Raw genomic sequence first — 24,764 nt, 5'->3', positions numbered from 1 at the left:
ACTGTAAATGGTGCTGTTATTAACACAGGAGTGCATTATCTTTTTGAATTAAAGTTTTGTCCAGATACATGTCCAGGAGTGGGATTGTTGGGTCAGACAGTAATTCTAACTTTTAGTTTTTGGTTTGAGGGTTCTGGGGTTTTTGTTTGTTTGTTCTGCTTTTTAAGTCTGTACCTGCAGCATAGGGAAGTTCCTGGCCTAGCACAAGAATCAGAGCTGCAGCTACAGGCCTACACCACAGCCACAGCAATGCTGGATCTGAACCACATCTACGATCTACACTGCAGCTTGCAGCAATGCTGGATCCTGAACCCACTGAGAAAGGCCAGGGCTTGAACCCACATCCCTCATGGATACTAGTCAGGTTCTTAACCTGCTAAGCCATATTGGGAATTCCCTACTTTTTTTTTTTTTTTAAGGAAACTCCATACTGTTTTTCATAATGGCTGCACCAATTTACATTCCCACCAACAGTGTAGGAGTGTTCCCTTTTTTCCATACCCTTTCCAGCATTTATCGTTTGCAGATTTTTCTGGCTACAGAGGTTCCCAGGCCAGGGATCAAACCCAAGCCACAGCAGTGACAATGCTTAATCTTTAACTGCTAGGGCACCAGGGAACTCTTATAGATTTTTTAATGATAGCCATTCTGACCAGTGTGAGGTGGTACTTCATTGGAGTTGTGATTTGGACTTTTCTAATTAGTGATGTTGAGTATCTTTTTATGTGCCTATCAGCCATCTGTATATCTTCTTTATAAAATGTCTATTTAGGTCTTCTGCTCATTTTTGGGTCATTTGGTTTTTCTTGTTATTGAGCTGTATTAGCTATTTGTATATTTTGGAAATTAAGCCCTTTGTCAGCTGCACTGTTGGCAAATATTTTCTCTCAGTCCACAGACTGTCTTTGCATTTTATTTATGGTTTCCTTTGCTGTAGAAGAGCTTGTAAGTTTCACTGGGTCCCATTTGTTTACATTTGTTTTTATTTCTATTGCTTTGGGAGAATGATACTGGGAAAACATTGGTATGATTTATGTCAGAGAATGTTTTGCCTATGTTGGCTTCTAGGAGTTTTATGGCCATGTCTTACATTTAAGTCTTCAAGCTATTTTGGGCAAAAGACTCGATAACTTAACACAACACCAATAGTATGACCAACCTATAAAGAGCAATGCTGCTGCCATTTTGATTTTTTTTAATTATTTGTAAAAAAAAAGCTGCCAAATACTTATTTACAACAAAGTATAAATAAAGGCATGGGGAGGGGGGACCAAACAGGGACTTCTGTCTCATCAAAAATCTACAATCAGTTTTCTTCTGGAGCATAATACAATGAATGACAATCTTAAAATTCCATGGGATTATTAAGATTAACTTTTACCTAATTCTGCCTCGAAGTCTTTTATACTGTAAACAGAGGCTATTTTATATATCTATCAAAGATTTTTATCCTCCTTGAAAGCTACTATGATTTATTTTAAAGGGGTCTGAGAATCTTGCTTTAAATCTTTAACATTAGAAATATGAATACAGGAGGTCCCTTCATGGCTCAGCAGTTAATGAACCCGAACAGGATCCATGAGGATGTAGGTTCGATCCCTGGTCTTGCTCAGTGGGTTAAGGATCGGGCATTGCCTTGAGCTGTGGTGTAGGTGGCTGACGCAGCTCGGATCTGGCATTGCTGTGGCTCTGGCATAGGCTGGAGGCAACAGCTCCGATTCAACCCCTAGCCTGGGAATGTCCATATGCCACGGTGCAGCCTTAAAATAGAGAAAGAAAGAGAGAGGGAGGGAGGGAGGGAGAAATATGAATACAGATTATCAACTAAGTAGGGAAAAACCCAAACAAATAATTTTGTGCTTCTTTCAGTAATCTGTCAACTTCTTCTATCTATAAATCTTCTATTTTTTTTTAAATCTAGGATCATTTCATAAAATACCTCAGCAAGAACTACACTATTTTAGCCCCTAAAAGAATTTGCAAGACAAAGTAAAACAAATCAAAACTAACATAAGCATGAAGACCAGTAAGAACAGCTGGGGTTTTAAAAATAATATTTGCCAAGTGTTCGCTATTTACACTAACTAGTTATTTTACTTCTGTTCTCATTCTCAGAAAAACCCTGTAAGATATTAGGAAATACTACTTTATTTTAACAGATAGACTCAGAGAAATTTAGTACCTTCCTCAAATTCACAATGAAAAGCAGAACAATGAATTAAACAAAGATCTGATACATAGCTCATGCTCCATTCACCACACTGGACATATATAGCTTAATTTAACATGTTTCTTCTCAGAAAAGCCACGATGATATTTGTTATAAATTAGAGATCATTGAAAAGAACTAGGTACTTTACTAAACTATAAAGTACAGTTGAAGGAAAAATAAGAGGAATATATAATACTTAAATGTTACTGTTGAATATAACAAAAAAGATGAGGACTCAAAGGTACAGAGAACAAATTAATGGTGGAGGGGGGTGGGCGACAACCTAGGGGTAGGGGAGTGGGAGGTACAAACCACTGGGTGTGAGACAGACTACCAGGATTATTTTACAACACAGGGAATATAACTAATATTTTATAATAACTGTAAATGGGCTATAGACTGTAAAATCATATAAAAGATAAAGACTTGGACACAAAAAAATTACCAATTGTCAGTAAGATTATCATGAAAACAATGATACAATTTTAAAATAAAGTATCGAATGGGATTTAGAACAGATTATCATGACCATTGCTTTTTAGTACCTCCTCTCCAGCATTATCAAACTGGATATTCCTGGAGGCTTGTCACACTATCCCAACCACAACATTCATTACCTTCAGGGTAATCTAAAGCTGATGCAGCTAACCCACTCTATTCATTTCATTCATTTCTTTCCACCTACATAAAATTGTTTTGACAGGCAAATGAACAAAACTAAGGATCACTGTCACATGACCTCCCAGAACATGCACAGTTCCAGGCGGCCAAGTTGTGGAGGTGGGGAGCCCAAAAACAACTGAAATAATTGTTCATCTGAGTACCATCCAAATAACAGTGCTCAGTAGATTATTTGCTGATGCAATTTCTTCTTGGGTGAGAAACAATGCTAGTATTTGGTACAATGGCCTTACAACAATTTTACATCTTCGGTTCCTTGATTGGTAAAATGTTATTTTATTTTAAACATCCTCTAGAGGTATTTTCTCTTTACGCCTAAATTTTGGTAATTTTCTAAATGCTTCTGTATTGCTTATTTTATCAGAAACCAGAAGCAAACCTTCCGAACATATTATGTAACTGAAACAGTAAGACTGATTTTCATTAAATTAAACCTGAAATATTCACTTTATTAGCTAACATCTGTACCCCCAGGAAATGTGACCCTCAAGGCTTATTAACACTTAAAATTCTGGAGCTCCCGTCAAGGCTCAGTGGTTAGCAAACCCAACTAGCATCCATGGACGGGGGTTCCATCCCTGGCCTCGCTCAGTGGGTTAAGGATCCGGTGTTGCCGTGAGCTGTGGTGTAGGTCGCAGACACGGCTTGGATCCCTCGTTGCTATGGCTCTGGTGTAGGCCAGAGGCTACAATTCCAATTGGACCCCTACCCCGGGAACCTCCATATGCCATAGGTGTGGCCTTAAAAGACAAAAAGACCAAAAAAAAAAAAAAAAAAAATTAAAATTCTACTGCATTTTATTTTTAGCAATATTAAAAGTTTTACTACTAAACTAAGACCACATACGATAAGTCTACATATCAAAATATGGGTGGAGAGAACTGTCTGGAATTCCTTGATTAGAATATTTTAGATCATATTGGTGTCCTCCCTCCTTATCATTTTCTGCACTACACTGACTTAGCAAAGACCTGGACATCTATTCCATACTTTAAAGTGATACTAATTGTTGGGTATTGGGATATGGAAATAAAAACTTGTCTTTAAGCACAGAGAACATCAGTTGAAAACATTGCTTTCCAATGAAGGATGAGTTCTAGTTAATATTTACTAAAAAAAAAATTGTTTAAAGAATTATTCTGGTTTTTTGTTTCTTTTCACTTTTTAGGGCCGCACTTGCGGCATAAGGTGGTTCCCAGGCTAGGGGTCGAATCAGAGCTATAGTCACCGGTCTACACCACAGCCACAGCAATGCCAGATCCGAGCCACATCTGTGACATACACCACAGCTCATGGTAACACTGGATCCTTAACCCAGTGAGCGAGGCCAGGGATCAAACCCAAGTCCTCACGGATGCTTGTCCGGGTTTTTTTTTTAATCTAGTTATTTTTTTCTTGTACAAACAAGATTTTAACATAAAATTTACCTTTTTAACCTTTTTTTGGGGGGGGGGCAGCTGTACCTGCAGCATATGGGAAGCTCCCAGGCTAGGGGCTGAATCAGAGCCGCAACCATAGCAACTCGGAGTTCAAGCCACATCTGTGGCCTACACCACAGCTCCTCATAGCAACACCAGATCCTTTAATCCCCTGAGCGAGGCCAGGGATTGAACCCTCAACCTCATGGTTACTAGTCAGATTCCTTTCCACTGCGCCACAATAGGAACTCCTATTCTATATTTTTATTTTTATTTATTTATTTATTTATTTGTCTTTTTCCCTTTTCTAGGGCCACACCTGCGGCATGTGGAGGTTCCCAGGCTAGGGGTCTAACCGGAGCTGTAGCCACCGGCCTACGCCAGAGCCACAGCAACGCCAGATCCAAGCCGCATCTACAACCTACACCATAGCTCACAGCAACGCTGGATCCTTAACCCACTGAGCAAGGCCAGGGATCGATCCCGCACCCTCATGGTTCCTAGTCGGATTCATTAACCACTGCGCCACGACAGGAACTCCTCTGTATTTTTAAAGAAAGAAATTACATAAATGATTATTTAGGTCTGGTATCTCTCTCTCTCATAGGCCTGACTACATGGTCTAGTAACTATTCAAACATGGTAGAAAAGGAGTTCCCGTCATGGCGCAGTGGTTAACGAATCCGACTAGGAACCATGAGGTTGCGGGTTCGGTCCCTGCCCTTGCTCAGTGGGTTAACGATCCGGCGTTGCCGTGAGCTGTGGTGTAGGTCGCAGACGCGGCTTGGATCTGGCGTTGCTGTGGCTCTGGCGTAGGCCGGTGGCTACAGCTCCGATTCGACCCCTAGCCTGGGAACCTCCATATGCCGTGGGCCCAAGAAATAGCAACAACAACAACAACAAAAGACAAAAAAAAAAAAAAAAGACAAACATGGTAGAAAAGAATTCTCAACTCCTAAATACTTCTATTAAATACTTTGCCTTTTAAAGATAGATAACTTTTATTCTTCTTCTTTCTTAAAATAATCTCTCTAAAATAATCAGATACTGAAGGGGGGATAGCTAGCAGAAGAAAAATAATGATTCTGATGCAATAACTCTTAACTGTTGTTAACAACAATAACAAAGAATAGGGCTTTTAAGGTGTTTTGAAATATGAAAATTAAACCTGCATTTTATGTGGCCAAATCTAGAGAGTAAAGTCCAACTACAGATTTCATAATTACCTTCCAATCTGGTACCCTCAGAGAAGAGAAGGGTCTGTCCTACAGAAAAGAGAGTCTATTTGAATTTTCCTGAATAGGTCAATAGATATGATAAGTATGGGGGAAGGGCAGGGAGCAAAAGGACATTTTAAAAAATGACACTGTGTCCCTTGCTTCTCCAGTGAGTCCTCTAAGAACTCTTCTGAAATAACCCCAGTTTCATAAAGACAAAAATATGGTCATCAAAAAAAATAGTAAAAAAGAGTTCCCTGGTGGCTCAGCAGGTTAAGGATCCAGTGTTGTCACTGCTGTGGCTGGTGTCAATGCTGCGGCAAGGCACAGACCAAAAAAAAGGGAAAAAGAACCTGGCTGTTCTATCTAACTCCATTCTCCACTGATCCTTTCTTCCTATAGTCCATCTATATGAGGCATTTCATTTATTTACAAAAAGGATCTCTGTTTCAAAGCAGCAAGAAAAAGGCTTTCACAAACCAGATGTGTGCTACTTTATATAGTTCTACCACTAACCACACTCCCAAATCTGTGCCACAAATACGTAAATTTGGGGCCTGAGATTCTCTTCACTCCTCTCTCTTCTGGGGTACAAAAACCAAATAGAACTCAAAAATATCTAGAACCTGGCACACACAGAAAACTTTATGTTAATGCTAAAAATAAAGCAGATATGTATAACAGCTGAACCACAAAAGGCAAATGCATTTAGTACTATTAGAAAATAGCGAGAAGGAGATTAAGATGGCAGAATAGAAAGACTGGAGTTCAACTTCCCTCCTAAAAACAACAAAATCACAACCAAATGCTGAACAATCTTCAACCAAATGGACTGGAAACTTTCAAAAAGATATCCTACTCCAGAAGACAAAGAGGAGGCCACATCAAGAGGTAGGGGGGGCGATTACACCATATAAGCAACCCCATACCTCCCGGGTGGGAAGCCACACGGATTCCAAAGTAACTGTATCACAGAGACTCACCTACAGGAGTAAAGTTCTGAGCCCCACGTCAAGTCCCCACACCTAGGGATCTGGCATTGGGAGAAAGAGCCCCTGGAGCATCTGGCATTGAAGGCCAGTGGGGCTTGTGTGCAGGAGCTCCGCGAGACTGGGGGAAACGGAGACCCCATTCTTAAAAGGCACACACAGACTTCCACATGCACTGGGTCCCAGGGCAAAGCAAAGTGTCCATAGGAATCTGGGTCAGACCTGACTACAGTTCTTGGAGGATCTCCCGGGAAAAAGGGGTGACTGTGGCTTGTTGTGGGGGAAGGACATTGGAAGCAAAGCTCTTGGGAATATTCATCAGCCTGGTTTCTCTGGAGTGGCCATTTTGGGAAAATCTGGCCCCACTCATCAAGGCTGAGATGCCCCAGGCCAAAGAACAATCCAGGTAGGATCACAGCCCCACCCATCAGTAAACAGGCTGCCTAAAGACCCCAGGAACACAGCTGCCTCTAATCTGACCCAGAGACAAAGCCCCACCCACCAGAGGGACAGGAACCAGCTCCACCTACCAGTGGGCAAGCACCAGTCCCTCCCATCAGAAAGCCTACAGCAAACCCCGGTACCAACTTCAGCCACAAGGTGGGCAGACACTAGAAGTAAGAGAGGCTACAACTCTACTCTCTGTAAAAAGGTCACCACACCAAAAACCTATAAAAATGAGAAGACAGAGAATTATAACTCAGATAAGGGAGAAAGGAAAAAAACCCAGAAAAACAGCTAAGTGATCAACCAGGAGATTCTCAGACTCCAGGAAAAAGACTTTAGACTATTGATGCTGAAGATGATGCAAGACATTGGAAATAAACTGGAGGCAAAGATGGATAATTTACAGGAAACACTGAGCAAAGAGATAGAAGATATAAAACTTAAACAAGAAGAGATGCAAAATACAACAACTGAAATAAAAAATTCATTAGAAGCAGCCAACAGCAGAATACAGGAGGCAGAAGAACGAATAAACGAGGTGGAGGACAGATTAGTGGAAATCACGGATGCAGAACAGAAAAGAGAAAAAAGATTGAAAACAAATGAAGAGAGTCTCAGAGAACTCTGGGACAACGTTAAACACAACAACATCCGTATTATAGGGGTGCCAGAAGGAGAAGAGAGAGCGAAAGGGACAGAAAAAATATTCCAAGAGATAATAGCCAAAAACACCCCTAACATGGGAAAGGAACCATTCACTCAAATCCAGGAAGCACAACAAGTACCACATAAAATAAACCCAAGGAGGAACACCCCAAGACATACTAATCAAACTGGCCAAAATTAAAGACAAAGAGAAAATACTGAAAGCAGCTAGGGAAAAAAAACAAATGACATACAAGGGAACCCCGATAAGGTTATCAGCAGATTTTTTAGCAGAAACTCTGCAGGCCAGAAGGGAGTGGCATGATATACTTAACATGATGAAAAGAAAAAACCTCCAACCAAGATTACTTTACCCAGCAAGGCTCTCATTCAGATTTGAAGGAGAAATCAAAAACTTTACAGATAAGCAAAAGCTAAGAGAATTCAGCAACACTAAACCAGCTTTAAAACAAATACTAAAGGAACTTCTCTAGGCAGAAAAGAAAAAGCCTCAACCAGAAACAGAAATATCACAAATGACAAGGCTCACCAGTAAAGGCATATACAGTAAAGATACGAAATCATCCACACACAATTATGCCACCAAAATCAGAAAGCATGAGGAGGGTACAAATGCAGGACAATGGAGATGCACTTGCAACTAAGAAACCAACAACTTAAAACAATCTCATATATATGTAAACTCTTATATCAAACCTTTAGAATAACTGCAAACCAAAAATCTACAATTGGTACACAAACAAATAAGAAAAATCAACTCAAATACAATACTAAAGATAGTCATCAAACCACAGAGGAGAGAACAAGAGAGGAAGGGAAGAAAAAAACAGCAACAAAAACAAATCCAAAGCAATTAATAAAATGGCAATAAGAACATACATATCAATAATTACCTCTAAATGTTAATGGACTAAACACCCCAACCAAAAGACACAGACTACAAAAACAAGATCCACATATATGCTCTCTCCAAGAGACCCACTTCACTTCTAGGGACACATACAAATTGAAAGTGAGAGGATGGAAGAAAATATTTCATGTAAATGGGAATCAAAAGAAAGCTAAAGTAGCAATAATCATATTGGACAAAATAGACCTTCAATTGAAGAATATTTTAAGAGACAAGGAAGGTCACTACATAATGATCAAATTATCAATCCATGAAGAAGATATAACAATTTTAAATATCTATACACCCAACATAGGTTCACCACAATATATAAGGCAACTGCTAACAACCTTTAAAGGAGAAATCGACAATAACACAATCATAGTTGGGGACTTTAACACCCCACTTAAGGCAATGGACAGAACATTCAGACAGAAAATCAATAAGGAAACACAGGCCCTGAATGAAGCATTGGACCAGATGGACTTAATAGATATTTATAGGACATTCCATCCAAAAGCAACAGAATACACTTTCTTCTCAAGTGTGCACGGAACATTCTCTAAGATTGATCATATCCTGGGCTACAAATCAAGTCTTGGTAACTTTAAGAAAACTGAAATCATATCAAGCATCTTTTCTGACCACAACCCTACATGACTGGAAATCAACAACAAGATAAAAACTGCAAAAAAAAAAAAAAAAAAAAAAAAACACATGGAGACTCAACAACATGCTACTGAACAACCAATGGATCACTGAAGAAATCAAAGAGGAAATTAAAAAATACCTAGAAGCAAATGACAACAAAGACACAACACTCCAAAACCTATGGGATACAGCAAAAGCCGTTCTAAGAGGAAAGTTTATAGTAATACAAGCCCACCTCAGGAAACAAGAAAAAGCTCAAATAAACAAGCTAACTTTACATCTAAAGCAGCTTGAGAGAGAAGAACAGACAAGACCTAAAGTTAGTAGAAGGAAAGAAATCATAAAGATCAGAGCAGAAATCAATGAACTAGAAACAAAGAAAACCATAGAAAAGATCAATGAAACGAAAAGCTGGTTCTTTGAAAAGATCAACAAAATTGATAACCCCCTAGCCAGACTTATCAAGCAAAAAAGAGAGAGGACTCAAATCGATAAAATTAGAAATGAAAAGGAGAAGTAACAACGGACATCACAGAAATACAAAGGATCATAAGAGACTACTATATGCAACTATACACCAATAAAATGGAAAACCTAGAAGAAATGGACAAATTCTTAGAAAAGCACAATCTTCCAAGACTAAACCAAGATGAAATAGAAAAGATGAATGGACCCATCACAAGTACTGAAAGTGAAAATGTGATTTAAAAACTTCCAACAATCAAAAGTCCAGGAGATGGCTTCACAGGTGAATTCTATCAGACATTTAGAGATGAGCTAACACCTATCCTTCTGAAACTATTCCAAAAAATTGCAGAAGAAGGGATACTCCCAAACTCATTCTATGAGGCCACCATCACCCTGGGACCAAAACCAGACAAAGACTCCACAAAAAAAGAAAACTACAGGCCAATTTCACTGATGAACATAGATGCAAGAATCCTCAACAAAATACTAGCAAGCCGCATCCAACAATACATTAAAAGAATGATTAAATCCCTGGGATAAATGATTAAATGGGATTTATCCCAGGGATGCAAGGATTCGTCAACATCCGCAAATCAATCTGTGATACACCACATTAACAAACTGAAGAATAAAAACCTTATGATCCTCTCAATAGGCGCAGAAAAAGCCTTTGACAAAATCCAACACCCATTTCTGATAAAAACCCTTCAGAAAGTGGGCATAGAAGGAACCTACCTCAACATGATAAAGGCCAGACAGATTCATTTGAATGTGAAGGCAATTAACTGAGAGGTCTAAATTTCAATTGTTATAGTTAGAGCCTTACACTAAAACTTTCGAAAGAAAAAAAAAAGGCCAAAAAGGGCACAAGAAGGAATTGCACGTGGATTCTGACAAAAATCAAAAATTCCTTGCTTATTACAAGAAAATTTTACACTTCAGAGACAAATGTTCCTCCGCAGTGGATAAGCAAAGTTTCCAAAGTTGTTGTTTTTGTTTTTTTAAATGGCCACACCTGCAGCATATGGAAGTTCCCAGGCCAGGGGTCAAAATCAGAGCTGCAGCAGCAGGCCTACACCACAGACACAGCAACATGGGATCAGGGCAGCATCTGTGACCTACACCACTGCAGCTTGCTCTGCAGCAATGCTGGATCCTTATCCCACTGCTCAAGGCCAAGGATTGGACCCATCTTCTCACAGACACTATGTTGGGTTCTTAATTCGCTGAGTGACAACAGGAACTCCTCCAAAGTTTTTTGAACAGGGTAATGAAGAGTTGCCAAAGGGGAGACCAACAAAACAGAAACTTAGTCAACCTGTTGAGAATTTGCCCCAACAGGAAAGTAAATGTGCTCTGCACACATCACAAAAACATCAAGAATCTCATTACAGGAGTTCCCGTCATGGCGCTCTGACTAGGAACTATGAGGTTACGGGTTTGATCCCTGGCCTCGCTCAGTGGGTTAAGGATCTGGCGTTGTTGTGAGCTGTGGTGTAGGTCAAAGACGAGGCTTGGATCTGGCATGGCTCTGGCTGTGGTGTAGGCTGGCAGCTACAGCTCCAATTAGACTCCTAGCCTGGGAACCTCATATGCTGCAGGGGTGGCCCTAAAAAGACGAAAGACAAAAAAAAAAGAAAAAAAAGAATCTTATTACAGAATTCAGAGTCTGATATCCAAACTTATTTCATTTTGCTCAGGAAATAAATCAAATAAAATTAAGTCAAAAAAAAATATAAGAACACAATGTATCAGCTTTTTAGTCAGCATTACAAGGTATTCATCTATGAAGGACCAAAAGCAAAAACAAATTTTTCTATTTAAAAAAAACAACAACCCAAGGAGGACTCTTTAACATACCCATTCACATTAATAAATACTTGTACACTAACTTTTCTTCTAGAATCCCATCAACTCAGTCTTAATTTCCTTCTCTTTACCATACCTACTTGGGGGGGGGGAGGTCAGGGCCAAGGAAATCCAGAAGTGCAGAAAACAGTAAGATTTGAAAAGTAAGGAAAACAAAAACCAGAAAACCTGATTTACACAAGTACATCTGCCTTGACAGAGCTGTTTGTTTGTTTTTGCTTTTTAGGGCCACACCCACAACATATGAAGGTTCCCAGGCTAGGGGTCTAATCGGAGCCAGCCTACGCTACAGCCACAGCAATGCAGGATCCAAGCTGCATCTGTGATCTACACCACAGCTCACGGCAACACCGGATCCTTAACCGACTGAGCAAGGCCAGGCATCGAACCCGAAACCTCATGGTTTCTAGTTGTTTTTGTTTCCGCTGCACCACTTCGGGAACTCCTCCAAAACACTTTTTAATCACACCAAGTCCCCTGCTCTGAAACAGTAAGCGTAAAATTAACCAATCCATTTTGCCTAATTACAAGAATCTTCTGGGGCACTTGTTAATAACCAAGGATTCTAAGGCTTTACCTACCACTAGTGATTCAATCTCCAGGGGAAAAGAACTCCTTATCACCGGTAAGTTTTGAAAATTCTCTATTACATCAAACCCATATTCCAAAGCTACTTAGATTCACCTTCTTTATCAACACTTTCCAAATAATCCACCACTGGTAGGAGGGATTCCTATATTCTCACATGCTATACTTATTGCTTCTTTTGCACTCCTGTACCTATAGAAACTGACATGAGTTTCCTTGTAGTAAAATGGAAACACTTTATTGACTAAGAGTTGTTATGAGGATTCAACATACTTCATGCCAGCTTTTAAAACTGTCAAAATAATTACACAAAGAACCCAAATTTTATGGCAGATACTCCATGCATAATGATTTATTCCTCTATACATATTCCTGAATATAATTCACATTTGGCCATTTTCATACTGCAGAGGAACAGACTACTGAAGAAATCATTTGGAGAAGTGAGCATTTTCTAAATTTTGGACTACAGACACATCAAGGTAAAGGAATTCAGTACTCTTAAACAATTAATTACAAATTTATACATGTATATTCTCACTCAACTAGCTGACCAAGAGATTCCACAAGGCGGTTTGCTTTTTTAATTACATTAGCAACTAAATGATAACCTAAGTGGCAATTTATAAATTGAATGTAATTGTTCATTTTGTTAATAAATCAGTTTTGGCTGGAAGGAGGTTGGTATGACCAGTTTCAGCAAATCTCCCCATTATTTACACTGAATTCTTTTACCGGTTAAACATAACTGCAGGTATAATGTATAATTGAAAAAGGCATTCTCAGGAGTTGCTGCTGTGGCTCGGTGGTAACAAAGCCAACTAGGGACTCAAGTTCAATTCCTGGCCTCGCTCAGTGGGTTGAGGATCTCATGTTGCAATGATTTGTGGTATAGTCACAGATGCAGCTTGGATCCAGCATTGCTGTGGCTCTGATGTAGGCCAGCAGCTGCAGCTCTGATTCAACCCCTAGCCTAGGAACTCCCATGTGCCTCGAGCGCAGCCCTAAATAGAAAAAAAAAAAAAAAAAAAGAGAGACCGAGAGAGAGAGATTCTCTGAGTTTCCTGATGGCTTAGCAGGTTAAGGATTGGGCATTGTCAGTGCGGTGGCTCAGATCCCTAGCTTGAGAACTTCCACATCCTGTGGGCATAACCAAAAAAAGAAAAAGACATTCTCATAAGAATAAATTATTTATAAAGGAAAATTGACTATAACAATTTGGTTTAGATTGATTTTAATTGGTTTTAATTTGTATTAAACTGAAAGTTTGTTTTGACTTTACAGTTGTATAAGGTCTACCAAGCACCAGGGGTATACAGTTTGTTTCCTACTTACACAACATTTGAATAATTTAAATCATACAAAGGGTCCATATTTTTTTCCTTTCAAACATGTCTAATAATGAGACAGAACTTCAACTGCTCATTAGCAAATGAATGGAAAACAAAACATGGTAAATACATAAAATGGAGTATTATTCTGCCTTTAAAAAGAAATTCTGGGAGTTCCCGTCGTGGTTCAGTGGTTAACGAATCCGACTAGGAACCATGAGGTTGCGGGTTTGGTCCCTGGCCTTGCTCAGTGGGTTAAGGATCCAGCGTTGCCATGAGCTGTGGTGTAGGTCGCAGACTCGGGTCGGATCCCGCATTGCTGTGGCTCTGGTGTAAGCTGGCGGCTACAGCTCCGATTCGACCCCTAGCCTGGGAACCTCCATATGCTGCGGGAGCAGCCCAAGAAATGGCAAAAAGACAAAAATAAAATAAAATACAGTAAAAAGAAATTCTGCTACATACTACAACATGGATGAAACATGAGGATGTTATGTTAAATGAAATAATATAAACAGAAAAGGACAAATAGATGATTTCACATATATGAGGTTCCTAGAATAGGGCAAATTCACAGAGAAAGAAAGTAGGAAAGAGGTCACCAGAGATTGGGAGCAAGGAGAATGGGGAGTAAATGTTTCATGAGTTCAGAGTTTCAGTTTGGGAGGATAAAAAGTTCTAGATATGGCTGGTGGTTACGATTATACAACACAGTGTTAATGAACTTAATGCCATGGAATTGTAGGTACACTTACAAAATGGTTTTTACCCTACCCCAAAAGTCTAATACTGATTTTGCAAAACCCTGTTATTGACACTTGAAATACAAAATTCAATTCAGGGTAAGGGAGGCAGGGGGATGCTACTGGGAAGAAGCATGCTGAAAACTTCAAAAATTACACACAATAATTATTTTACACTTAAAAGAAATAATGTCTAGTGATCACCTTTATCAACTCCATAAATAAGAGAAAAATAAATTTAAATTTCACTTTTTTTTTTTGGTCTTTTTAGGGCCAAACCTGAGGTATATGGAAGTTCCCAGGTTAGGGTTGAATCAGAGCTGTAGCTGCTGGTCTATGCCACAGCAATGGCAGATCTGAGCTTCGTCTGTAACCTACACCGCAGCTCTCGGCAACACCAGATCTGTGACCCACTGAGTGAGGCCAGGAATCGAACCCGAGTCCTCATGAATACTAGTAGGGTTCCTTACCGCTGAGCCACGACAGGATCTCCAAACTTCACTTTTTTAAAAAGTTTCAAGGCAAGTAAAGAATTCTATAATGATCTCCTAATAAATTTAACTAGAACTAGACTAGTTTTTGCATTAGTATTATTACAACCTAAACAAAGTGCCATTTCATCTAATGAACTGGTTTTAATATATCTCTTTAAAAAAATAACTCACTGTTAACAACATGACCCCTGGGGGTATTTAAATACTTTAAAACTTTACATGAAGTTTTTAAAGCACACAGATATGCAGACTATACCTATATGTATGTACGTACCTTCTGTATTCGTCACATCTCAATGTTTTGCCATATTTGCTTTAGATTATTTTGTAAAAAATAAAACCATCATCTTCCCTCCCCCTCCTCATAGCCAGCCACTGTCTGGAATATGGTGTTTATCATGCCAATGTATAGTTTTGTAGTTTTACAACATATGTACACATTCATGAATGATGTACTGTTTTATATACTTTGGTTTTTATATAAATGCTATTTCTGAACCTTTCCTAAATCTTGTTTTTTTGCTTACAACCTTTTAAAATCAACTAATTATTACCTACCCCAAAGGAGTGTATCTGACTAAATAAAACACATATATATATATTCTTTGTCAAATTAATGGCAGTTAACTATGGCTTTTCAAAGTAATCATTATTTGTCTAACTATAATTTGCAATGCGTAAAACTAACCTTCGAATTAGCATGCTTTTAGAAGTTGCTCATTAATGGGGGGAAGAATATACACATTTTCTTTTAGCTAAATCTTCTTCATCATTTTCAATATATGGATACTATGGAAGAAAGCTTTTATTTATTGAACACATCTACCTAATTTAAAAAATGAGATCTGACTGCATTTTATATCTGGTCTTGGCTGGCTGGAAAGTTTTTCTGACAAAAAGGAAATTAGTTGTTGCTTTAAAACTATCTTGTTTACCACCCAACTTGATGACAAAGTTTTAGTTTATGTAGAAATGTAATACTTTCATTTAGAAACAAATATAACTCCTCAGTGTTAACCTTTCAACTCTGACATGACTGATCAGTTCTAATCCTCTACACATCCAAAGTTACATTCAAAGGCATCTATATAATCAATCATAACAGAACTCTAGTATCAAGTAATAAGTTACTCATCCTAAATCAGCTCTGCAAAATTAAACTCTTACTGAAGTTATATAATAGTGTTATTAAGTACCATGCTAAAATACAAACAATCTAAAATATAAGAAGGGTAGGAACCTGCACATGAGAAACTCAAGGGGGGTGAGAATGTAGGGGCTCCAGGATTTTTTAAAAATTGCAGAAATACAATTAACCATATTATAAGATTGAACAAAATAAAACTGCTGTTTGTCAGTTGCAATGGTTGAATATAGACTGGGTCATATGATCCAACCTAATATGTGATTAAATTATTTTTCATTTCTCCCAGTGATTTGGTAGATACTTTATTTAATTCCATCAGTGCTTACTTTTTATTTTTTGGCCACCCTGAGGCACATGCAGTTCCTGGGCCAGGGATCAAATACAAGCTGCAATCACGACCTAAGCCAAAGATGCTGCACCGCCAGATCCCTAACCCACCGTGCAGGGGCCAGTGATGGAACCTGCATCCCAGTGCTTCCAAGACACTGCCAAACCCATTGCACCACAGTAGGAACTCCTGTCAGTGCTTACTTTTAAGGTGTCCAACAACATTCTTTTACTTATACCTAGCATCAGGATCTTACAATTGAGTTTATTTATTCATTTTATTTATTCATTTTATAAGACCTCCTGTGTCCAGGAGCTCCCGTCGCGGCACAGTGGAAATGAATCTCACTAGGAACCATGAGGTTGCAGGTTCAATCTCTGGCCTCGCTCAGTGAGTTAAGGATCTGGCACTGCTGTGAGCTGTGGTGTAGGTCACAGATGCAGCTCAGATCCTGCGTTGCTGTGGCTGTGGCTGTGGCTGGCAGCTGTAGCTCCAATTAGGCCCCTAGCCTGGGAACCTCCATATGCTGAGGGTGCTGCCCTAAAAAGCAAAAAAACAAAACAAAACAAAACAAAACAAAACCTCTTGTATCCAGAATGCTTGATACTTTGTATTTTTGATCATGCCTGCACTCAGAAGTTCCTGGGTCAGGGACTGAACCCACACCACAGCAGCACAGCAGAGACAACACTGGATTCTTAACCCTCTGAGCCATCAGGGAACTCCTAGAGCACCTTACCATGTTTACCACCTCCCTTACCTACTTCTTGCTAAAGCTGTCTGGTTGGAGTTTCCGTCGTGGCGCAGTGGTTAACAAATCCGACTAGGAACCATGAGGTTGTGGGTTTGATCCCTGGCCTTGCTCAGTGGGTTAAGAATCCAGTGTTGCCGTGAACTGTGGTGTAGGTCGCAGACGTGGCTCGGATCCCAAGTTGCTGTGGCATAGGCTAGTGGCTACAGCTCCAATTCGACCCCTAGCCTGGGAACTTCCATATGCCAAGGGTGCAGCCCTAGAAAAGACAAAAAAAAAAAAAAAAAAAAAAAGTTCAATGTAAATTTAATTACTGCTATTGTCTCTTCAATTACCTTCCCTATCCTTCCTTAAAATATTATGATTTTCTTTCTCTCATGCCAAAAGCCAAGTTTCCATGCATCTTACTGAATATGGTGGCATTTTAATTTACAGTTTTGTATCCTGCATGATTCTTCTAGATCCTCTTCTGACACCATTTTTTTTTTTTTGTTTTAGGTATTTCTTTTTTTTGGCCACACATGCAGCATGTGAAAGTTCCTGAGCACAGCAGGGACCTAAGCCATAGCAATGACAAAGCTGGACCTTTAACCCACTGAGCCACCAGGTAACTCCATCTTTTGGCTCTTTCTTGAACAAGGATAGTTCTTCCATACTCAGTGTCTATGCCCCGACTTCATGCCACAAATGTGGGAGGCAGGTGATTGAAATGGGAAAAAAAACTGACAGCCATGCAGCAAGAAACCTGAATGCTAGAGTGAAGTGGAATGATCTTATTATTTTCTCTGTATAAAATATCATGAATTTAATGACAAATGAAAAGGTGATCAAAAAAGATGAAGCCAAAAAATACAAGGGAGAAAAAAGGATTTAGAACTATGTCAGAGAGTTAATAAATATTTTCCTGTATTTTGTGATTTTTAATTTTAATTCAAGTTTGTAATTTGTTGTGATTTCTTCTCTCATTCTACATAAATATTTTCATAATTTCTTTAAAAAATTATTTTTTAGTGTACATTAATATTGTGACTATGAAACAAACAATAGCTGGGAATGAGGGGGCAGGGAATAAGACGTAACTCTTAGAAATTAAAGATATGCTCATTAAAATAAAAATTCAACAAAATCATGCAAAAATAAATGCCAAATCAAAATGGCAGACGAGGGGTTGATGGCAGAGGTGAGGGGACTGGGGTGGGGAAACAGAGTCATTACAAGAGTTCCAACATATAAACAAATATGCCCCAGAAAAAGAGAACAGGGAAACATAAGAATAGGCATTAAAACATTCCCCAAAGCATAAAAACATTTACAAGGGTCCATTAACAACCCAACTAATGGCAGAGAAAAAGTAAAAAAGAACTAAACAAAAAGGAGGCTCATTCCTATACATTTACGAAACCAAAAATAACCAGAGGGTAGGAGGAATAACAATTCCACGTAGAAAAAAATGATATTAATAGAATCCTAAATAAACTCATAATTGAAAGTTTACCACAGGAGTTCCCGTCGTGGCGCAGTGGTTAACGAATCCGACTAGGAACCATGAGGTTGCGGGTTTGGTCCCTGCCCTTGCTCAGTGGGTTAACGATCTGGCGTTGCCGTGAGCTGTGGTGTAGGTTGCAGACGAGTCTCGGATCCTGCGTTGCTGTGGCTCTGGTGTAGGCCGGTGGCTACAGCTCTGATTAGACCCCTAGCCTGGGAACCTCCATATGCCGCGGGAGCGGCCCAAAAAATAGCAAAAAGACCAAAAAAAAAAAAAAAAAAAAAAAAAAGAAAGTTTACCACAACGTATACTTTATCAGCAAAGTATACTGAAAACTTTAAAAAGAGAGAATGTGTTAATTTGCCAAGAGTTTACTAAAGAGTCCGTGTGTAGTCTCATTTAATCTTCATAATAACCCTAAAGGGTAGATGTCATAATTATTCTCATTTTACAAATGAAGAAATCAGAGGCTTTAGTGGCTAAGCTGGTATTGAAATCCAAATCTTGTCTCTTTTCCTCAGAGTTCCACAGAAACTTCATGAGTTAAAGCTAAGGATCTCCATAAATTAAAAGATAAAAAAGTCACAGAATATTATGTTCAAAAAAAATTTTTTTTATCTTTTTGCCATTTCTTGGGCCGCTCTCGCAGCATATGGAGGTTCTCAGGCTAGGGGTCGAATCGGAGCTGTAGCCACCGACCTACGCCAGAGCCACAGCAACTTGGGATCCGAGCCTGTCTGCGACCTACACCACAGCTCACGGCAACACTGGATCCTTAACCCACTGAGTGAGGCCAGGGATTGAACCCACAACCTCATGGTTCCTAGTCGGATACGTTAACCACTGTGCCACAATGGGAACTCCCTGTGTTCAAAATGTTTTTAAAAAATGTGAATATAGGAGTTTCCGTCGAAGCTTAATGGTTAATGAACCCGACTAAGATCCAGGAGGGTGTGGCTTTGATCCCTGGCCTTGCTCAGCGGATTGAGGATCCCTCATTGCCATGAGCTGCGCCGTACATAGGTTGCAGACAAGGCTCAGATCTGGCATTGCTATTGTTGTGGCATAGGCTGGCAGCTGTAGCTCTGATTGGCCCCCTAGCTTGGGAACCTCCATATGCCGCAGTGGGGCCCTAAAAAAAGGCCAAAAAAAAAAAAAGGGAATATATACTTGTATGGAGCACTGGAAGAACAGGCAAATACATGAAATATATAGTTGCTTCTGGGCAAAGGAGTGAAGGTAGGAAGGCAGGGACAAGAAGAAACTTTTAGGTTCTACTGAAAACATTTACATAAATAGATTTAATATTAAGCAATGTAAATGTGTTCCTATTTGTATTTTTTTTCTAACAAGAGTAACAAAATTACAAAAACAGAAAAAAAAGTTTTAATAACTAGAACTAAGATAACTATAGTTCCAAGTTATAGTGCCAAGGTCGCTAACCTTTGGATCTTTGCTTTTCCTCAGCCTATAATGTATATATTTGTATATATTTATATATATGTGTATATATATATACACACACATATATACATATGTATATTTATATATATGTATATATTTCCATCTCCTCTTTCATGTGCCTTATTTCCTCCACAAGAAAACTTCCTTGACAAACTCTCTTACTTTTGTGGGGTGGAAGTAACCATGTTTTGGTATTATTGAGATAATTAAGAGAGTTCCTGTCCTTGGGCCTCAGTGGGGAAAAAGCAGATAGACAGTTATGTGTAATGGGAAATCCTATAATAATTCTTCTCCTCCGTTGTGGGCACTCTGGCTACAAGTCCTGAGTAGAATAAAACTATTTCCAATTGAAGCCCAGAGGTGAGAGTGGGATATTATGATGTGTGTTTTAAACCTGGACTAATAAATGACTCTTGTATCACCATATGTATAAAAATACAAAGACTAAAAACAGCAAACATTCTCCCAATTTAAATTAGAAAGGAAAATTATCAAAAAAGGATCTATTGATCATATTAATAATGTTATATATTTAAGTACACTGTTCTGTGCTAAATAAGGTACAAAATCAGAAAATACCTGTTTCAGAAGATATTCTTTCACAAAGTAAATCGTTAATAAATACCTGACAAACTAAAATGGCTCACCATATTGCGGTGGAAGGTTATACATGAAATGTACTTTAAAAATAAATAAATAAATAAAGCTCTCTCAAGCAAATACAAACCATGCCAAATAGCCAAGTATAAACTTAAACCAAGAATTACAGAAAAGCACAGATTTAGGTTTTAGGTAAGTTAAGGACTGTGGTATACAAGAAGTTCTTACCATGTAAGTGTTGAAAAGAATCAATATTTACAACAGCATTCTAGTATCACTAAAATTTTGTGGATATACATGAAAATTTCCAGATGGGATTCACTATTCATGTAATAACTGCCTATTTTTCTCTTAGTTATAAGATCTTTTTTATATGTTCATAATTTTTAATAAACAGTAAAATTCTATTACTGACATTTCTAGATTCCTAAGTTTGCTAATTACTACATAACTGTCGTAATATGACATCCACATAACCCACCAACCCTAACAGAAACAATTTTATATCCCTTTAAAAAACATCAGGCTCTTTAAGGTTTAAAAAGATAACAATTGTCTCCAGCATCTTAGGACATTTTCCTTAGTTTTCCACAACAGCTGCAATTCATTTCCCTAAACAACCCACTTCTAAACCCAGCTCTACTAGCCAAATACTATCAAATGGACCATTTAGTCTTTGGGGACGTCTACATTTTTATCTCTAAAATTAGAAGGACAAGATCAGGTAGAACTAAAAGATGTACTTAAATCCCATTCCCGGAGTTCCCGTCGTGGCGCAGTGGTTAACGAATCCGACTAGGAACCATGAGGTTGCAGGTTCCATCCCTGCCCTTGCTCAGTGGGTTAACGATCTGGCATTGCCGTGAGCTGTGGTGTAGGTCACAGACGCGGCTCGGATCTGTGGTGTTGCTGTGGCTCTGGCATAGGCCGGTGGCGTAGACCCCTGGCCTGGGAACCTCCATATGCTGTGGGAGCGGCCCAAGAAATGGCAAAAAGACAAAAATAAATAAATAAATAAATCCCATTCCCAACCCCCAAAAAAAGAGAGAGAGAGAGAAAGGAAGAAAATGAAGAGAAGGTAAGGAAAGGAAGGAATGAAGGGGAGTGAGGGAGGGAAGAAACAGAGAAAATACACTAAACAAAACTGTAAACTCTTATCTCTGAAAGTTAAAAAAAATGTTAACACTAAGGTATGGGACAACAAAGGTTTTTGTCATTTTACAACAATGATGAGCAGTTTCCTATAAGGCTTTTATCTCACAGAACATGTTTCATTCAACTAAACCAGTTGGTACATGTTCCTTTTAAAGTCCATGACACACTTTTACACACACATACCTAGAAGGACAGATTCCTGAAGAAATATGTTAAACATGTTTATCATTCTTAAAAAAGAAAGGACAGGCAGCAATGAGGATGGCTTAGAAAAGTAAGGAAAAGACTCCCTCTAATCTCCCCTTGTCCACAAAACTCAGCTTAGAAACCACTTTATCTAAAAAGTGGTTTACTTCTACTCTAACTTCATCCCATACCTCAAAACTTAGTTAAGTAGCAGACAATGTCAACTGTCCACTAGCCATTCCCAAATCACCTTCTTCTTACTAATAACAATACTTGTTTGGAGCTAGAAGAAAAGGAAGTCCTACCTCCAGTCCAAGGGAATGAATCTTGATTGCCCTAAACCAATCACAGAGGTCACATTTCCAGTGCTTATTTAGGCATGGGCACAGGACCATAACTCTGGCCAGTGAGACATGATATAATCTGAAAGAAACTGTTTCTCCAGCTGCTGAATGCTGCCCACGACGGATGTGGTGCTCAAGAATGGGGCCATAACATAAGGGGCATTAGTCTGAGAACTGCAGATATCAACCTATCTGCAAATGCCCTACCTCTTATGAAAGACTACAAGTCTTTATTCACTCAAGCTTGATTTTTCTGCTACCTGCTGCCAGAAACATGAAACCTCTTAGCGCTTCCAAAAGAGTTTATCAAAGTAGAAGGGTCATTAAAATACCATCACAGGACTTTTCACAAAAACTATTTGCAACTCAGAATGGCTTCTTGATCATTTCAGTGTCTAAGCTGAGAATATATTCTCAACACTGTGTTGGTGTGTATGTGTAAGGTGGGAAAGAGATGAAGCTAAAAATGTTGGTTGCAGCAAAAACTTCATCAAGCTAAGGAATTTAAATTTATCTTATAAAATGCCAGGATTTCCCCAAATGGTGCCACACAGAATACTGTTCTGATAAGTTACAAGATATACAAAGAAAGAGTACCAAATGAATTTGGAATATGTTGGTAAAACTAAGTTAAACAGGTTTCTTTAATGAAGGACTTATGAATCTATACAATATGCACTCTTACTCCTATGTCAGTGAGGAAAAAGCAATTTTAGGCAATGGAAACTAACATGAAACACCAAGTTTGTTTCATAAAAACAAGGCTGGTGACAGTACAGAAACAAAAGATTTTTATGTATGATTGGGTGGGGTAGTGTTGTGGGTGCAAGCAAAGGGCAATGCAACTCAATGCTAAACAGTCAGATTATCAAAACATCAGGATGAGATGCTGGCCTAAATTAAGGCAATGAAGAGGGAAAAAGAGGACAGAAAAGAGTATAGACAGTTTAATGAGAAGAGACAGAGCTGAAATATAATCACAAAGTTTCTGCCTCAGGAAATGTGACACAATTAACCTGAGCACTAAATAGAGAAAGAAGGTAGTAGAACTGGGGACAAAATCTAAATTTTATGACTAGCAGGGTGCATTATTCACCACACCATACTACGTTGGTTAAAAGTTGTACTTTAATTTTAATAGCAAAACATTCTGCAGCTTTTATTTTATTCTTTAATATTAACTATCTACACATAGTATACTGTAATGCTTCTCAATAACTACAATGAAAAACCATTGGCATTTTGTGCTACAGCTTTTTCCAATTTATGATCCTTATAAATCAGCAGCGCTATTTGGTGCTTTCAACAAAAAAGGATCCTTGGAGCTCCTGCTATGGCAGGAATTTCCATTGTGGCTCAGCAAGTGAAGAACCCAATGCAGTCTTAAGAGAATGCGGGTTCAATCCCTGACCTTGCTCAGTAGGTTAAGGATCCGACTTTGCCATAGCTGTGGCATAGGTCATGGGTGTGGCTCTGATTCAATTTCTGGCCCAGGAACACTTTCCCCTAAGAGAACACACTACTTTCAAATGATCAGAGAACTTCAATTTTCTCTAAAGTAGAAATCATATAAACCATAAGCTATTCTCTAGGAATCTAACTAGCCTTAATGAGAACATCTAGATACCAACATCTGAGGCCCACAAGATTCCAAGAGGTTCCCCAAGAGCCAAGCTGGATCATAACAAGCCCACAGTTAACAAACCCCAGCCATGAAACTGTTTATCGTTTTTTTTTAATGCCTAACAAACACCAGCAGACCATTAAGGCTCATCAACTTGAAGAAAGTCTTGAAAATTAAGAGCAACTAAAATCAATTTTAAAAGCAACTAGGAAAAAGCAGAAGCTATGAGAGGAATCAAAAACTTCAAGAAAAAAAGGGGGAAAAACTCTAAAATGAGAAAATCTTGTACACATGAAACAAGATTATGCTTTTTTTTTAAGATCCCTTGAGTGTTAAAAAGATAGCTAAAATGAAACGCAACAGCATACTTAAGCCAAGATTTTCTAAGAAGCAATCTAGAGAACAAAAGATGTTAAAATATAAACAAAAAAATGATAAGGAAATTATTAGACCATTGGTTCAGGAGAACCAACATAAATACAATAAATAACAGGAGTCCAAAAGGAGTAACAGAGAAAAAAGAGGGTAAGAAATATGCAACAAAGGAAAAATTCTCTGATGGCCAATGAATTTCTAGACACAAAGAACCACATAGAAAAAAAGAAAAAAATAGACCCACACCAAGGGGTCATCACTGTGAAGCTTCAAAACACCAAAGACAAGCAAAGAAACCTAAAATCTTCCATAGGGAAAAAAAATAAGTTACAGTGGACAGAGAATCCTACCAATATCAGACTTCAATAGCAACACTGCAAACAGAACTAGAGCACTGCCTTTAAAGTTCTGAAGGAGAACTACTTCCAATTTAGAATTTGATATCTCAACTACCAATTAAGGAGAGGAGAAAACGAAAGGTGAAGAAAAGATATTCTCAAAAATGTATCTCCCAAATGCCCTTTCTCAAACAACTATTAAAGTATACTTTCAAAAATGAGGGAAGAGACCAAGAGAAAAATGGGATTCTGGAAACAGGATCCACTATCAGACAGACATGTAAGAACCCCTAAAATGAGTGAAAG

General features: G+C 38.6%; 1 protein-coding gene and 1 long non-coding RNA gene across 51 annotated transcripts in view; both read right to left on the bottom strand.

Moving 5' to 3' along the window:
* WNK1 (WNK lysine deficient protein kinase 1) overlaps positions 1 to 24,764 on the bottom strand; it is a 142,609-nt gene that overhangs the window by 90,625 nt on the left and 27,220 nt on the right. The gene's annotated exons all lie outside the window — the stretch shown is intronic.
* LOC146403456 (uncharacterized) lies at positions 16,411 to 19,491 on the bottom strand. The gene is made up of 2 exons (XR_014804012.1): positions 17,032 to 19,491; positions 16,411 to 16,825 (listed from the first exon to the last, which is right to left on the bottom strand). It is a non-coding gene; the product is annotated as an uncharacterized LOC146403456 (long non-coding RNA).

Source organism: Sus scrofa, chromosome 5, assembly GCF_054392235.1.
Source record: "Sus scrofa isolate SSC_HxYL_T2T_F1_AM1 chromosome 5, Sscrofa_HxYL_maternal_Yorkshire_Landrace_v2.0, whole genome shotgun sequence".
In the NCBI taxonomy this organism is placed as follows: domain Eukaryota; kingdom Metazoa; phylum Chordata; class Mammalia; order Artiodactyla; family Suidae; genus Sus; species Sus scrofa.
Note: the sequence above shows the minus strand (reverse complement) of the source record. Positions and strands in the feature narration are given on the sequence as shown.